General features: G+C 39.2%; 1 long non-coding RNA gene across 1 annotated transcript in view; it reads left to right on the top strand.

Moving 5' to 3' along the window:
• The first annotated feature begins 206 nt into the window (after positions 1 to 206).
• Gm35726 overlaps positions 207 to 16,252 on the top strand; it is a 109,651-nt gene continuing 93,605 nt past the window's right edge. Inside the window, exons 1-2 of the long non-coding RNA XR_867631.3 lie at positions 207 to 579; positions 824 to 906. This is a non-coding gene — a long non-coding RNA (predicted gene, 35726). The remainder of the gene's footprint in view (positions 580 to 823; positions 907 to 16,252) is intronic.

The raw sequence follows: 16,252 nt of genomic DNA, 5'->3' as shown, positions 1-16,252 counted from the left end.
AAATGGAAGTGAATCTGAAGACAAAAACTCTTCATTAAAATTCCTCGAAATGTTCTATTTTCAGGATCAAGTTTATGTTTATTTAAAAACAATTTTTTTAAAAGACAAACTGGGGACTTTTTTTAAAACACAGAAACCTTGGGCTGTAATGCAGTTGTTTCGGGAATGGATGGCAGTAGCTTCGGGGTCAAATGGATGTCTGTATTCTGCAGTATAACTTAATGATAGATGAACGAATCAGTGAGCGGTCATTTTACTCACAGTGATGCTTCATTGAGACAGGAATCAGAGACCTCCCTGGGTAACTGGAGGTCTGAAAGCTACACTCTCCATGACTACACTCCCTTTGACAGACACCAACGACAGAGGTGAGGCCAGCTTCTGTGGTGTGTTTACGTAACGGGTGAAGTCTTCACTGAAGTCAAGGGGAGTTTGCTTACGTAAGGGCTGCAGGCCTTAGCCGTTGGAGATTAAAAAGGGGAAAAAAAAATCCTTAAACTCTTTCAACATTAATATTGCCTGTGAGGAATCCAGCCGCGACCTAAGCCTCGGAGCTTTTCGAACCTAGCAAGCAGAAGGGTAAACAGTAAACAGCGGTTATTTTAAGCACGATCTAATCATAGTTCAATGAACAGCGATATTATATTTGATCTCTAAGGCATTAATATGTTTATATCACTATTAGACATTTTTATGCAGCCCATTATCCAAACAATGGCTTAAGTCTGTGGTATTTAATAAATCAAGTTTCCGTGGCGTGGGACCGGGTAGGAGTGGGGCTGGAGCCTCTTTCTCCATCTTTATTTTATTTTTTTTTCCTCAGGTGCAGTTTTGTGTTAATATAAGAGAAGTGTGGCCTTCCTTCTCGTCGCGCTAAAAGTGAACTAATCCCTGTGTAAGGAACCAGTAAGTATGAGCTGCTTAATCTAGTCCCAGTGTGAAACTGTTGACATTTGTTCTTCTTTCCGCCATTATGTGACTGAGCCTGTTTTGTGCTGGATTAGACACAAATCTCCCGTGCGGCACATTTGGCATGTTACTAGTAGTTTAACTTCATTAATAATGTATGAAGAAAATGTAATCCACGGCAAGGAAGGGAAGAAAAGTATTTTTTTTTTTCTTTTGCTTTCCTCAAATCCTTTGGAATGAGTAATTACTCAACATTTCATGTTTGATGTTACGTTTTACAATCGAACTTCCATCGTGATAGTCAAGATGAGAGAAACTTTGGCAAATGGTCCGCACAATGCACACCTTTAAAAAATTTTAAACGTGATTACGGATGGCCAGAACGTGTTAAACATGGTAGGGAATTAAATATTTATTCAGCTTATTTCATTTTCAGGGTCATAAATGCTCTTTCTGAGTCATTCTTCATAACAAGACTTTCTACCACGAAGCCAGTAACAGGCCCCGAGAGCGGGGGGGGGGGGGGGGGGGGGAGGGGCACTAAATTACGCCGAGAGTGACTGAACAAATAAGCACGAGGCTGACTTGTAAAGGGACACAAGTGATCATTTCTGATTGAAATATTATAGCTAAATGAGTTTGGCTGATTCGAACACAAACGTGCCAAAAATAAGCCCCTAGATGCAGCTTAAAAAAAAAAAAGATGTTTTCCAAAACTGCTTTAGATGAAAATGGTATTTAAAAATAATAAAATGCTATTGATAACTGTGGAAAGTCCCAAAATGGCCTAAGGAAGGTAAGCTTGCCCCTTGCAGCGGACTTTTGGACTCTGTACTCCGGTCACATTTGGGCGATCAGAGCAACAGCTGGGGAGACTTTGCCAACAAAGACGAGTGTTAGATAATCCTGATGAGATTCCACATACAACATCTTTTGTAATTATGTCACATTCAGCTGTAATGGAATAATTCAAGCTGAAAGGACACGCTTTGATCCTTTCTTAAACCTTTCCCTGTGGACTGGCTATCTAAAAGATTTAAAGATATTTCTGTTACAAGATCTAGTGTCTCCTCAGAGAAGTCATGCTTGCGCCATGAGAACAATATCGAGTTTGCCAAGACGCTTCTCAAAGCATCTTTCGGAGGGAGGGGGCTTACTGAATGAAGATGTCAGTGATTGGCTGCTCTTCACTTTTTTTCCCCCTCCACTGTCAGGATCCACGGTCTTTTTCTGTCACGGGATCAGGCAGACAGGAAGGTGATGTAAATGTGTTGTGGGGATATGTCATCAAATATTGAATGCTTGTGTGCAAATTCACCGCCTCTTTTGCCAGCAGTTAGTAAGTTATGTCTCTGTAGAAAGTAGCATAGTGAAATATCGGATATGTTGTAAGAATTAAAAAATAAAAGTCTCAAAAAAAGAGTCTCTAATACCTTAGCAAGCAAAAGCTTTAACTTTGTCACAGGGGAGTTTTGTGTAAAATATTTCTATTTTATTTTCATGGATTTTAAAATTCTAAATCACAGTTCGTGATTTTGTAGAATAATTAATAGGCAAATACAGTTTTAAAAACCCACAAGTTTAGCTCAGGTATAAATTAAAAAATAATTCTATTTTCATTCTTTATACATTTCGTTTCCACATTATAATTTTTTTGTCTATTAGACAGCTTTCTAGTTATAATTATTTTTCTGAAACTAAGAGGATTTTTGTCCAGGGTGATGAAGCAAAGGTTGTATTCATGACTGTCTCTACTGGAGACTTGTGCTCCTGGCTACATTCTCTGTGCTTCTCTCAGAGGGAGCAGGTAATTCTAGTCACAGAATAGAACAGGGGCAATCCCCCATGCCATTTTCTTACGCAACAGTTTTACATTAACATTAATGTTTTGTCTATAAAGAATAAATAATAAAGATTTTCTCATTGAAAGGTTTAACTGTATGTAATTTAATCTAAATATTCCCAGTCAAAATTCTCAATAATCTCAATATTCTTTGTTAGAAAATTTCCCTCTCCTCTCCTCTCCTCTCCTCTCCTCTCCTCTCCTCTCCTCTCCTCTCCTCTCCTCTCCTCTCCTCTCCTCTCCTCTCCTCTCCATCCCCCTTCTTTCCTTTCTTTTCTTCTTATTTTCCAGTGCTAAGCAACAAGCCCAGGGCTCTTCATGCGCTAGACAAACACTCTATTTTTCAGTTACATTTCTAGCCAATGTTGTCAGCTGTGACACTGGCATCATTAGCATCAACTTGTAGATGAATAAGTTTGAAGAGGCTGTAAGACTTGAACAAAACTGGGCTCAAAAAGCATCCCAGTTCTGATCTGAGAGTTTAGAATTCTTTCTAGGGTAGTGTGGTTGCCTTTTCCTGGTTCTGGTGCCTTTTTTGGTAATGGTAGGAAAGGGAATAGTCAGTAGTTTGCATTCAAGGCTGCAGCTTTTCCTATATGTTATTAATTTTAATTGTAACTTGATACTGATTTTTGTTTTTCTGTAGCTCTAAGCATCTTTTCTCAGAATGTGTTGTACTGCTGCCATGATTCACAAAATTATTGAAGAGAGTATGTATATATATGGGTATCCTCTCACCCTGGCACATCAAGTCTCTGTGTGGCTAGGGACATCCTCTCCCACTGAGACCAGACAAAGCAGCCCAACTAGAAGACCATATCCCACAGTCAGGCAACAGTTTTCGGGATAACTTTTCCCTCCTACCCCTGCCCCCGGCTCCAGTTGTTCAGGAGCCACGAAGAGAATATATTAGATATCTCCCTGTCTGCTGGAGGCCACGTTTTGGTTTGTAACTCCATAAATATGTATTCAAAGACCTCCAAATACTTGTTTAATTGTATGCAACACATTCCTTTTTCTGTCAGTGTTGGTTGTTTCTCTTAGGACAGCAAACTGGTCCTTGAACAAGGGAGACATTTAGAATACTTTCTGGTAGATACAGCAAAGGTTAGTAAATGTTTTCCCAACACACAAAGACTGTGGTGGACTGATAGAGCTGGAAACTCAGCCTGGTGTCCATGCCTTATATAGAGCTTATAATCTCTTTCATTTTAGTCAGAATACATGCTTTCAGGCCATCCAAATTACTGCCTATATTTGCATAGTAGAATTGAAGGCAGTGGGTGCATTCTTAGTGCATTCATTAAATGAACCTTCCTGCAAATTTTAGCTTACTATTACTTTCTTTATTATTGTTTCACACTTTGGGGAAAAAGCCTACAATTCAAAACTTATATCATGTTTTTAAATGTTGATAAGAAAATGGGATTTGTATAAATAAGACTAATTATCAGTCACTATTAATAATATTTACTTGGTACTTTCTTGATATTTTTAGAATCCAGTATCTTCTCAGAGAGAAAATACTACATGTGTTTTATACATTAAAAAAATTATTGTCTAAAGGAGTCAAGCCTTCTGTTTATTGTAGGTAACCACGTTTTAAGGCTCTGTGTGCAAAGCAAAACCCATCTAATTCCTCTGTTTAGTCACCATGTAAATCCAGGGATGCCGTGCAGAAGCAGAGCGCTGGTTCTGAGGCCGCCTCAATGCGGCTCATGTGACTTCATGCCTGTTACCTTTTTTAATGTGGCACAAGATCACTCTTTTCCTCATGTGCCAACAACTTCTCATTTATATAACTGTTATACAAAAAGGAGATTTATTCATAGAAGAAGTTTAAATGGCTTATTTCAAGGTGGTAGAAAGTCTTTCTTAAAAGCAAGACCCTCTAGTTTTATAAATGCCTTTACCACCCCACTTTTAAAAATTATTTTAAGAGGTTTGTTAAAAAATACTTTCTAAATAAAATAAAACCAGCTGACTCCTATTAGCAGTTCCCACTGCCTTCATGTCTCAAGCAGACAGCACAGTGATCTTTAATCTTTACACCACTGGGTTATTTTTAAGCCAAGGCAGGGATAGTATTATTGCATCTGTAAGCATTCGTATGTTTATCTCTAAAGCAAAAAGAATTCTTCCTTCAGTCTGTGAAATCATTCACTAACTCTCCTGGAATAATAATCAGGCCTCATCATAGTTTGCCATCAGAGATAGATAGGAGGCTCGCCTCTCACACGCATTGAGCCGTCATCATGTTAGTGGACAATAATGTTTTCCCATTTATGCCTCAGGAGTCAATAAAATAAACATTCCTTTCAAATGCACACAGAAAACATAAAATAGTGACCAGAACTATGGATTTGAAAAACTACAGTCAAGGTCCTGCTTTGCCACTTATTAGTTATGTGGCTTATAGTGCGACTACATCTTCATTTCTCATTTGCAAAAACAGGAATAATGGAACTTGGGTCATCTCATCAAGAGTGTGAAATGATGCTAGTTTCGGTAATGCTGTAATGCTGAGAGTACTTCATTAAATGTGAGCTATTTTTTAAAAACCTTGCAGATGGAATTTGAACCCAGGGCTGCCTAATCTTAAAGTCTGTGAACTTTCCATGGTGCCAGGCTGAGCCATCACAGGGACAATGCTGGCAGCTTACCAGCCTGGACACTCTTTAAAGAGAAGTTAATGTGGATTTATTAAGACTCCCGGTAGCACTAAATTTTCCACCATCATTGGCAAGCTAGTGATTGGTGTTCTCTTACTGTGGCAGTAACTAGGCACAGAAAACAGCTGGTCCTGAACAAGTGGCTGAGAAGGTATGTGGAGCCAGGACTGGCAAACTGAGGGTGAGCAGAATTCAGTGGGGCTGGGGTTGTGGGGAGTGGAGCGTGATGGGAGACAGAAGATCTTAGCCTCAAAGAGAACTAATTGCCAGCAGCCAGCATGATCTTTGTGAGGAAAATTAATACCCCAAGCCAGTACGTGTCCTAGATGCCATACCACTGAGGTCACTTGTGGTAGTTGATTTATGTTCACATTTATATAGTTCTTGTGCCTTCCAAATTTGTTGTAATGTCAAGAAATATTCCCGTCGAGATTTGTTCAAAGCTGAACATTCAAATAAAAATTGCTAGTGACTGGATGCTAAAATGTGAAATAATGAAGGAGAAACCTAGCAATGCTACAAAGCAGGAGATGTTGCAGTTTGGGCCAATAAATTGCACAAATTTGAGTCAGGAATATTAGAGTCAGGACATTAGACAGATACCCTTCCATTTGCATTTTGGTAAGGAGTAATTGCTAAGGCAGAATGCTCTTGTCATATCTATGTTGTTGCTAATGTTTAATGCTTTGTATTTTGGTTCTTCATGATTGCATGAGCTTGTCTTTTACTTGTAAGGAATGGAGGTAAATTTCATTTTTCATTAACTCAAAACACATTTACTGAGCTCCTACTGTATACTATGTACTGTTCCAGGGAATGGTAACAAACAAGGCAGACAAAGTTCTCTACTTTCCTGAAACTTATTTTCTAGTTAGGAGACAGAAGACAAACAGAAGAAATATGTTCTATTAAAAGATGCCAAGGAGAAAAGGTAAACAGGCCAGGGAGTGAGATGACAATTACCTTTGATGAACAAAAATACTTCCCCAAATGAGAATTTTGGTTTCTTAAAAAACCCAGTAATGAAAGAGAAGAAAAAAACCACCCCGTTATGTTATGTTAATATGTTTTTATTTTAATCTCAGGAATAGGGTAAGAGGCTGCTTCACAGTAGGTGATTGTGGTTTGCTCTGTGCTCTAGCAGGGAAGTGATTTTTGCTAGCTGCAGATAGTTTAATTTTGAGGTCTACGGAGAGGGTATAAATAACAGAGTCCAGAGAGTGTATGTGAAGGCTGTTTCTTCACCTGCCACTGCTGCCTCCCCTGCCTCCCCTTCCTCCCCTTCCTCCCCTGCCTCCCCTTCCTCCCCTGCCTCCCCTTCCTCCCCTTCCTCCCCTGCCTCCCCTTCCTCCCCTGCCTCCTCTCTCTCTCCTGCCCCTGCTGCTTCTACTGCTGCTTCTGGTTGCTGTTGTTGCAGATTGAGGAGGAGTTGGAGATATTCTGACAACAAAGACCTGACTTGGCCCAAGGAAACAATGCCCCTAATCACCAGGAAGTAGTCAAAAGAGGTCTAAGTCCCCTTTCACCTCTAACCTTCCTTCTCTCCTACCTAGTGTTAGGGGGTTGGAAGGGGTAAGAGTAAAATAAGTGTTGGAAGGGTGGTAGCAGTATAAGAACTCAATAAAATAGCTTAAAAATGGCAACATCAAAGTCCACTATATTTTTAGGACATTAAACAAATACATTCACCACATAAAATGTATTCCTTGATGCAACATTAAAAAGCATTTCCCCGTGTTGTTCTGGTCTATAGGAATGCTTCCTGTTAAGTCTTAATGGTAAAAGGTAAAGCATTTATTCTAAAAACACTTGAATTTAATGATGGTGATGATATGCTTTGGATATGAAGTATGTTCTCTCTCTCTCTCTCTTTCGTTTTTGTTTTTATTTTTTATTTTTTTTGAGACAGGGTTTCTCTGTGTAGCCCTGGCTGTCCTGGAACTCACTTTGTAGACCAGGCTGGCCTCGAACTCAGAAATCCGCCTGCCTCTGCCTCCCAAGTGCTGGGATTAAAGGTGTGTGCCACTACTGCCTGACTATGAAGCATATTCTAAAGACGCTATCATCATTAAAGTTCAGTGTGCAAGAACAAAGAAAAGGGAATGTATGAATGAACATGTCTATAAACATGTCTACTTAGTAAGTTTATCCAACTTAAATTCTTCTTTTTGACATGAATAGAGTTGAAAATGTACTAGAATTTGTCACTAGGAGTACATGTTTGCATATTTGTCCTTATATATGAGATCATTTACTTTCTTATGCAAATATTCTTCTGGGAAGAGGTGGTTATCAGTCTGTGTAGTCCTGATGCCTATGGATTTTTATGTTAGTTGTTTTGGTCTGACATTCAATGCTCCTGAAACCCAGGGGCTGTATGTAGGGGTAGCTCATTGGTTTTTCCCAACTTGATGTTTTCCACACACACTTAATGCTCAGCTATCAGCTGCTTCTCAGTAAAACCTATACTTAAGACATTTAAGTTTCCTTGAGTTCATTTAAAGGAAAATATTGAGAGGGTTGTTCATAGAGCTAGATCCTGGCTAGTATGTGTTTAGCTAAGATGTAAGCCATTACATCATTTCATAGCATAGGTCATTCCTCATCCTTGGAACATAGTTTCTAATCAATATAAAGCAAGTTTTTTTTTCTTGAAATGTGAAAAATATCAAAAATATATGAATTTAACTACATCAAGTCATTTTATTATTTATTTTTATTTCTTTTAGCTTATGACAATTTAAAGAGAACAAATAACAGATACAATGATTAAAAATATGTTGTGATGGAGGAGTGAAGGTGAAGTGAAAATTTTTGGTTTCCTTAGAGACTCAATTTTGTCATGTGATGTTTTTCTGGAAACTGTCTTACGAGAGCATGTTGTGCTGAGAACAGACACATGGTGTTTTTCTGGAAGATGCGTGGTGAAAGGGCCTGTGATGTTTTTCTGGAGCAGATGTTTGAGAGAACATGTGATGTTTAGAAAGAGTATAAGAATAACCCACCAGACGGTGGACAGTAGATGATGTTCTTACATTGGTTCATCTTGCAACTCTCTTCTGGTCATTGTTGTACTTTGCTGATGCTGGTCTTTGCTGATGATGCTCTTGCATTGGTTTGCCTTGCTTTCTTCCTGATCATTGCTAGTCATGACTTCATAGAGAGAAACACACTCAAGAACTTCTGGTGGCATTCTGGATGCTTCTTTCTGCTTCCATGGGACGAGTGCAGATTGGTGGAGCCTCTTGGTTTCTTTTGGATAGAGCTGCCACTACTAATTCATGTTTGGTGTTTTGTTAGTGTATTGGACTGCTGACCACAAAGATTGAAATCACCCCGAAAAACTATTTCTAAACAGGTCCACAACCCTCATTTCTTATTAACTTTCTATCCCTTATCTCTGGTGGGTAGTTGGCTAGGAGGGAGGTTGAAACATTAAAGAACCATAATTAAAGTAGGTTTAAAAAATCTAAGGCTATAGGAATGTATAACCTTTTTAATGATAGGAAAAATTCAAGGGAAATTTAAATTTGTAAGCAATTTAAGTTACTATAAAATTTGATAGTGAATCTTGATAGAGAAACTATCCACATAGCCAGGATTAACTCAATTGTATTTATACTTCTTGAACTGGGGTGTGTAATTTGGTGAACAGTTTTGTTGTTGTTGTTGTTGTTGTTGTTGTTGTTATTGTTATCATTGTTGTTGTTTTTGAGACAGGGTCTCACAATGTAGTTCTGTGTCTGGAACTTTCTATGTAGACCACAGTGACTTTGAACTCATAGAGATCTGTGTGCCTCTACCTCTGGAGTGCTGGGTTGAGCCCTGCCAGCTTGGAAAATAATTTACTAAGATACAGCTCCTTGGTCCCACTAGGGACTCAGGTGCCATTGCCTCTGGTAGAGATTTGTGTGGAAACTGTATTTGAGAAGTTTCCTAGACAGTTTGGACAAGTGACCTATGGTTACACTCATTCTGCTTTTGTCATTGGAGTTGGAGTTACAATTTGTCTTCTTTCCTCATGGCAACATTTACAAATCAGTGCTCTTCTCTTCCAACAGACATGTTTGCTGTTCAGCTTTTGAGATGCAGAAAGCCTGAGATCCATGATCTTACGTGGTTGTTTTCCCTGCCCTCAATGTTGGGGCCTATGATCCCATGATACATAATACATGATTGCTTCCTCTGCCCTCAGACTCTACTCATACTACACCCTTCCCTTTCTCATTCTCTTTCTCATCTTCACAGAGGATGTGCCCCTCCTGTTACTCTCCACCTACAGTATCTCCTCACATCCATTTCACAGTGGTTGTTGGCTTTGCTTCTCATCCCAGCTCCAGGAAACACTCTTAGACTGGCATCTTAGTAGGGACTTTGTTGTTAAGGTATACAGAGCCTGGCATATATCAGACCCTTGGGGAATAGAATAGTTTAGAAGGATCCATGAGGCAATACTTGTTCGCCTGCTCCCAAGAATCAACTTCACTTCTTTTTCCCTTCTCTTCTTTTTAAACTCCAAGGTGCCACCTTGACATCTCTTTATGCTCTGTTCTTTCAAGGACTACTTTTCCTTAAGCTATAAATGTGCCTACATCTTACTTTTTTTTAAATTTAAACTCAATAGGTCACTGTTATTGTCTGACTATCTGTCTCTCACATTCAAATGCTGAAGTTCTAATTTCCAACATGATAGCAGTCTTTAGGGTGGTGACTAGATGACAAATATCCAAAGTGACCACTTTGGCATTAGTGTGTCCTTACAAAGCAGGTTCAAGAAAGCTTATTGAACCCTTTTCTCAGGAGGACACAGCAAAAGGCACCATGGATGGAAAGAAAAGGAGACCTCCTTAGACACCAAATCTGCAGATGGATTGATCTTAGAAATCTCCGATCCTATATCTGCAAGAAATACATTTCAATTGTTCTAAACTATTCAGTTTATTGAATTTTGTTATAGCAGCCTGAACATACTCAGACATTCAGTTTCCTTTGCTATACATTGGCCTTGCTAAGCAAAAAGAGTAAGCACGGCCCTACCATTGATACTGAAGAAACGCTGATTTGTGTTTCCTCTTTATCTGGACACTTGGGAGTCCACATTAAAGTTTATGGGTAAAAAGCACAAGGGATGACCATTGAGTTCATTTGGCCACATAAAGTTTTTACCTGCTGCCCATCTTATCTTTTCTAGCCTCAGTTATTCTGCCTAGACAATATTCTGCTATATTCAAATCAGTCAGACTAAAGTAGATACCTGCTTTGCTTTTGTCTGTTTCTAAAGAACTTCAAATGAGTTGCTGTCAGGGAGAAAGAAGGATTCTCCCCTTCAACTAGAAAATGTAATTCAAAGTTGCATTACGACTTTCAGGACATCTAAAATTAACTTAATCAAGAACACACTACAATTTTGTGTGGAAAAAATTAAGCCTGGGCTAAAGTACATAAATGATGATCTTCTTAATTAGAGAGACATTTCCTGTTTTTTTGTAAGATGACTTAATAGTGTGAAAACCCCACACTTCTTCAATTAATCTATAAGCACAATATAATCCCAATCAAAATAACAGTGGCTTTTCCCTCATGTGTCAGGAAGAAGACTTTTTTCAAGTTAGACTTGAGAATAGTTAATAGTCAATATGGGGATGATGTTAGCTTGCTGTGTTAGCTGTTGAGAAATTGGTTCTGGAACAGACAAATTGATCAACAGAAAGGAAAGGTCAGAAACAGAACTGTGCGATGTGTACAGACACTTAATTTAAAATAAAGGTGACACCACAAGTCAAGGGGAAAGGCTCGTTATCCAGAAGATGCTAGGAAATTTGGTTTTTCAACCACAGGGAAAGAAGTTGAGTTGCTAATTTACAGAGCAATTTATCTACTTGTAAAGAAAAATAAACTATAGTGTTAACAGAAAAATGTGTGCAGCACCAAGGGATGAGGAAAGATTAGTAAATACAGTCTCAAAAGAACAAACTGAAAGTGAATCTAGTTACACTAAATTAATAGTAATAGTTTTGATTAGTGAAGAATATTGCAGACAATGTTAAGAGCTACCAGCATGAGAGAAGCTACATGCTCTTGATATTAACATCTAAAAGGGTGACTACTCACCTGGGTAGTGGTGGCCCATGATTTCAATCCCAGCACTTGGGATGCAGAGGCAGTTGGATATCTGAGTTCCAGGACAGCCAGGTCTGCAGAGTGAGTTCCAGGACAGCCAGGACTATACGGAGAAACCCTGTCTTGATAAACAAAACAAAACATGACTATTCAATCTATATCATGAATACAATGAGAGCAGCAATCTCAGTAGAAAATAGACAAAGAATGTAATAGATAATATGTAACAGGGGTGCCAATAAACAAACAAAAGCTCTGAAAGCCCCTAAACATTATTAGAAGATAATCAGTTAATTGATAGCCATAAAAGGTCTAAACTGAAACAACAGACCAGGGTCAGTATATAGACATGAGACTGCCACACCCACTGATCCACTAATGGAAGCTGGAGCAGAAAGGCCAATCTAGACAGTCATCTCTTCAAATATGATGATATCTACCTCAGTGACCTACTGGTTGTAATAGCACGGACATATAACAAAAAGCTATCACGCAGCATAGTGCATTTGTGGCATGGTACTGGGCACTAAGCACCATGTTTGTCCTGGGAGAGTGATGGGAAAACATGTATAGATGTTCACCCTAGGCAAGTGTGATAGTGAATGAATGAATATGAAAATCAAGTTCTGGGTTCAATTACTAACAAACTCAAAACAACCCACATGTGTGCAAGAGAACAATATGCAAAATATTAAAGTCAGAATACCTACAGGAAAGATTTAATGTTTGAAAATAATTATGCACTATATTGCATTTGAGGGGGTGGAAATTGGAAATAACCAACAGTTTAAACTCCCTGTGTATGGATATTTTTATGTTAAGCAAAACTTAAGATAGCATTTGAAGGAAATCATGCTTGTAGCTACAAATTAGAATATAAAAGAAACTAGTATGAGGCTCTGGCAATACCTAATTATGAGCTGCATAGTTACGGTTTTATGCCATGGCCAGGACCTATACAGCGCAAGTCTTATACTTGTGGGAACAGAGGCGATAAGGGAGAATGGAAAGTTTCAAAGTTGGTGGAGTAGGGGATTATTTCCAAGCTGTTGGCTAAGACCACTTGGACTGTTTTCGTCAGTTCTCTTCCCTCCTCCCTCTCTGTCTCTTCCCCTCTTCCTCCCCATATACACGTTTATATGTTGCCGATAGCCCTGGGGCTAATTATATTTGATGTTAATTCCGTTCTCCTGTGAGAGGCTGCGAACAAGAAACGAGTCAGCACTCAGGTGATTTCCTGTAAACCTGCTTCCCACCTTAATGTATAAAATAAATGCTAGAGCCGGTGATTGGGCAGAGAAAGAGGAGAAGGTGGAGCTGGAAACAACCCCACTGGCAAAGATGCCTGTTGCTAAGGGTGAGGACATGAGTTTTTTTCTCGGGGGCCCACAGGGCAGAACAAGAGAACCAGTTCCTAAGGTTCTCACCTGACCTGCACAGGTACAGATAGATAGATAACTAAACTTAAAATGCAAGTTAACAAAATGCCATAACATTTCAGGAAACATAAAACAATGTTAAATCATCGAGGAATTATGGGATGCCACAATACACAGCGCAGAAGCAGCTCTACAAATGTGCTGAAAGGTGGGAAAGTTAACCACTCCCTCAATAATATTAATCTACCAAACCGGGTTCAAAGAACAAATTCAAGACCACAAAGTCACTTACCCAGGAATAAATTGAGCAACACTTGAAGTCTTTGATTAAAAAATACCTTGAGAATTAAAAGAAAGGCAGATGAGCAACCATGGGTCAGTAACAACCGCTGCAGCTGTTTTTACCCCTGGGAGTTTTAGTCTTAACTGCAAGAGATGGTTAAAGTCAGGAGTAATTTCTTCCTGAAAAAGGGAGCCCAGAGAAATTAAAAGTGTTGGAGTTGGAGTCTCAAGTCATTTGGAGATAAGAATCTGTCTACTGCATGTCATAGTGAGGGAATCTGAAAGCAACAAGAGTCCTAAATGACCTTGACCTCAGTGAGTCAATAAGTGGTACTTTCAGGTCTAGAAAAAAAAAAAAGTGAAACAAACCAACCAAACAAACAAAAAACTTTTTCTTTTTTACACCTATTGCATTGATTTTTTAAAAAAGAACTTTTATTATGAAAATAATATTACTATACATATATAATCTAGAAAGTTAAGTTTTACTATATGAAAATATAGACTTATAAAATAATATAGGCCTACAAGTGCTTTTAAATTTATAAATTGAATTATGAAATTATTTTATATTTTCACAAATATTTTGATGCTAAGCTTGGTGGGCAATGGATTTTTTAAGCATGAGGTTAAGGCCCCAGGCTTATCCCGTGCAGTAGTAGCTACCCAGCTTTGTGGGCCCCAGAATGAAATAAATGTAGGTAGCTCCTGAAGTGGGAGGAAGATAACTCCTTCTTCTTACAGGTCCTTGTCCTAGTCCATGCTGGACAAGTTCACATGGATTATAAACACTCTCATGAGGGTTTGGTAGCTGGATTGGGGGAAGTAAAAAAAGAAAAAACCCTCTGTCAAGCTGCTCCCTAGTTTTTTGTGTTGCTACCAGCATTGGTTAGGGAGGGTCTCTGCCTTGACCTGCTTTAGGTGCTGAAGTAGACCTTCATTCTACACTGGCTCACACCTGAGCTCTCCACAGGAGGGAAGTTCGTGACAAAGCAGGAGCCTTTTTTTTTTTTTTTTTCCCCAATGTAATATTAGAGGTCACAGGGCTTCAGTTAGGAGGAGTGGGAGGCTGTGTGTGATCCAGGAAGCCATGAAGATGTTTGGCATTGGAGACTATGAGAAGATGGTAGACTGAGCTCCTCTTAAGCACCTGCCCATGTGGTCATTGCCCCATCAGATTTTACTAATTGACTTCAATAACTTGAGATAGCGTTTGCCAAGTTATTTGACTTCTCTCACTCCTGTTTTCCATATGTTATTACTGCGATATAGTGGCTGCAGGGTAGAAATCCCACACGCAGGGCATCTTTGAGCACAGAGTCTAAGCGACTCCACTGGTTGTCTGCTCATGCGCACTCAAGCCCTGGTACATCTATTACATTTAAGAATTTCACTCTGGTGCTTCCCGCTCCTCTTTTGTGTTAGTTACTGTCCTGTTGCTGCGATAAAACGCCACAACCAAAAGGAACTTACAAAGGAGAGTTTATTTTGATTTATGGTTCCCAAGAGAGAGTCCATGATAGTAATGGAGGCATGACAGCCGGAAGCTGGAGGAGGAAGCTGAGAGATCATGTCTTGAACTACAAGTAGGAAGCAGAGAGTAAAGCAGAAGTGGTACAAGGCTAAGATCTCTCTTTTTTTTTTTTAATTATTTTTTTATTTAGTATAGACTAGAGTTTATTTAAGGAATGGGGAGGGAAGTTGAAGTGGGAGTAGAGACAGAGAAAGGTAGTTAGACTCTAACTGTAGGCCAGCCTTTAACTTCTCTGTGATTCAGTTTCATGACCTAGTCGGCCATCACTGGGAAGAGAGGCCCCCTGGAATTGCAAACTTTATATGCCCCAGTACAGGGGAACACCAGGGCCAAGAAGTGGGAGTGGATGGGTAGGGGAGCAGGGTGGAGGGAGGGTATAGGGAACTTTCGGGATAGCATTTGTAATGTATATAAAGAAATATCTAATAAAAAAACAAAAATAAAAGTGAAACTATATCTGAAAAAAAATACTTGGGACAGTGACTTCATAAAGGCTCAGTGAATGCTAGCTATTAATATGCATCCATTTATTGAAAAATGGACATTAACTATACTTTTACAGGCATAGCATTTCAATCTCATGGGAATACTTTAGATGGATACCTACAAAGGTGACAATTGCAAACTGCTTGCCACATGACTGCCACCTTAATAAATGTTAGGTAGCTTTCTAATCAATAATTACAATCAGAAAGCTGATCAAGAGAAATGTGTCAAGCTCAGAACAGCAGGATGGTGATGAAAGGGATTGGTTTATTGGGAACTGAAAGCCATACAAGAAGCATTTGAGAGCCGGGCTGTGGTGGCACACACCTTTAATCCCAGCACTCGGGAGGCAGAGGCAGGCAGATTTCTGAGTTCGAGGCCAGCCTGGTCTACAAAGTGAGTTCCAGGACAGCCAGGGCTATACAGAGAAACCCTGTCTCAAAAAACCAAACCAAAAAAAAAAAAAAAAAAAAAAGAAACATTTGAGACCTTGCCCTAGATCTCTCAGGAATTTCATCCTTACACCCAGCAAGTGTCCTGGAGCTCAGATGACAGCTTGTTCTCTCGGTATCATCTGATCTGGATAGAATTGAATAGTATCCTCTGTCTCATGACCTATCTAAGCCATCAGGTCTTCCAAGATTTCTTTCATTTCACTCTCCAGAAAGTTAATTACTTTTCCTTAGTATCTGTCTTTGCTCAGCTACATGTCTAACAGGAAAAGGAATTTCAGAACTCTCAAGTTCCCCAACAGAATATCCCAGATGAGTGAAAAATATAAGACTTTCTCAATATTTTATAGGAGGCAAAAGAATGGTTCATAATAGGTACATTCTATATTGAGGAATTATAAAATTCAACATCATGATTTGAGTTCTGCCAGGTCCTCTATGAATCTGCTGCCACTCAGGCTCTTCTCTTCTTTGCTTCTGGGCATCTCCCCTGAGGCCATGCTCTCCCTAGTCTTATGGCTTTTATTTATGAAGTCAGGTGTTTTCTGATTTATCCTACAACAACCTAGACTTTC

Source organism: Mus musculus, chromosome 3 (genome assembly GCF_000001635.26).
Source record: "Mus musculus strain C57BL/6J chromosome 3, GRCm38.p6 C57BL/6J".
NCBI lineage: Eukaryota > Metazoa > Chordata > Mammalia > Rodentia > Muridae > Mus > Mus musculus.
The sequence above is the reverse complement of the archived record's forward strand: the minus strand, read 5'-3'. Positions and strand labels throughout refer to the sequence as shown.